This window comes from Ischnura elegans, chromosome 9 (genome assembly GCF_921293095.1).
Source record: "Ischnura elegans chromosome 9, ioIscEleg1.1, whole genome shotgun sequence".
NCBI classification, from domain to species: domain Eukaryota; kingdom Metazoa; phylum Arthropoda; class Insecta; order Odonata; family Coenagrionidae; genus Ischnura; species Ischnura elegans.
In genome coordinates this window covers 38,065,963-38,067,911 of record NC_060254.1, presented here as the reverse complement: position 1 = coordinate 38,067,911, position 1,949 = coordinate 38,065,963, and the positions used below count along the sequence as shown (strand labels likewise).

General features: G+C 41.7%; 1 non-coding gene across 1 annotated transcript; it reads left to right on the top strand.

The window, feature by feature from the left end:
- Positions 1-299: 299 nt before the first annotated feature.
- On the top strand, positions 300-371 carry Trnae-cuc. Its single transcript has one exon. It is a non-coding gene; the product is annotated as a tRNA-Glu (tRNA).
- The last annotated feature ends 1,578 nt before the right edge of the window (positions 372-1,949 follow it).

Below are 1,949 nucleotides of genomic sequence, written 5' to 3'. Positions count from 1 at the left end.
CACCATTTTCTTTTGCCTTCCTTCCCGTTCAAATTCGCGCTGAAAACCGGTTCGCTCCAGCCGCCCTACCTATTTCTTGGGAGCGTTTGTAGCGAGAGAGAAGCGAATATAGTGACGTCATGCGTGACGTACGAGAGCGCCACGGGAGCTTTTGTAGCTTCTACTGGACCACGAAAAGACTCGCTTCCAGTGCTTCGGAGCACTGGGAGCTTGTACTGGACTACGCCCTTAGTGGAGTCGGGTGTTCGCCTAACCTTTATTAAAGTACTTTTTTGTACGGAGGTAATGTTACTTGCAACTCCCGTATTGTCTAGTGGTTAGGGTACCCGGCTCTCACCCGGGAGGCCCGGGTTCGATTCCCGGTACGGGAATTCTTTTTTTTTTCAGTAAAACTGAAAATGTTCATTAGTCTTTGAATCGGTCATACACCTCGAGTCGGTCGTGTCATTTTTTCCATGGGCGCACATTTTTGCACGATTCTCGCCGCTGAAGAGGTGGTGTATATACTCACCGGCAGCTGGCCCCTAAACATCTGGACCAAATTTGAGCGGATATGGAAAAACGAATTCCCACATCTATCTCTTCGGCTAAATATCTCTCACGATTTATCATTTCTGTCGGATCTGAAATTATAGCGGGGTTCTAATGTGATGTTCTCCGTGTCGCTCTTAAAATCATCCATTCTCAATTGTTTAAGTAATCTAAGCTTAGCGGGTAGCCAACGAGACTCTACCGGTTCCCAAACTAGCTCGTTTAACATATGTGGAACGCCTTCTGTACGCCGATAGTAGTTTTTGACGAATCGCGTCTTTGTGTCACCATTAGAGAGAGAGTGACACTTGAAAACGCGCCTCAATGTCGTCCTGGTCCATTCCACTTCCGTCCCCTGATAGTACCTACCATTAAATTTTACCGTTAATGGTCGCGTCGGGTCATTTTTACCCGACTGGATATTTTAGATAATTTTTTAAATAAAATAGCGTCGTTCGAAATTTGAATCTATTCTAGTCTATTATATTCTGTTATTCTACCGCTTAGTAAAGTTGGATTTTCGAAGTACTGCATCGTTTCGCTGCGATCGATGTTTGGATCGACGCGACCGTGCGCGTATCAGATTTTTTCCGCCTTTGACCCGACACTTTATTCTGTTTTAGTCTGACATTAGTATGTTTTATATAGCAGGCTGATGCCTTCAAATTTTGTAAAGCTCAAGCACATTTCCCTCTTTTTATAAACTTCATTTTTCTGTATTTGTTCTCTGCGTAAATATTGATACCGTTTACTATTCATCGGCCTTAGTTTATGTTATGTTCATAGTATATATGGCTAAAAATTTATTAATAAAAATCTATAAAACTTATTCGAAAAATTTACTTAGTAAGTAGCAGTAAAATGGCACCAATATATTGACAAAAATTTCTGTAAACTCAACTCGGGTCACAATGACTCGGCACGACCAGTTGCGTAAGTTTTGGGGTGCGACCACTTGGGGGTTAAAGATGATCAAGATTTGATCAAGGTTTTCGTTTACCATTATTGCCATCTACGTGTCACTCGACGATTGTCTTCATCAGGCCATCGGGTCTCAAGATGTGGCCAACAAGGTTCTAGCATCTTCTTATCAAGGTTTTCATGAGACTTCTCATCTCTTCTACTCTTTTTAGGACTTACTAACTCGGTGAATCCATTTGATCCTCATCTTTCTTCTGTAGCACCACGTTTCGAAGGCCTCTACCCTAGATTTCTCGCCGCTACCATTGTCCACGTCTCACTTCCGTGGAGAAGCATACTCAAAATTTAAGTTCTGATAAATTATTTCCTCACTTCTTTGTTGAAATAACACCATTCCATTACCTATATCACATACCTACCCTAAAATTTCAAGATGATAGAATACGTTACAAGCTATTAATCCGTCACCAAAAAAGACTGATAGAGACAATGGTATT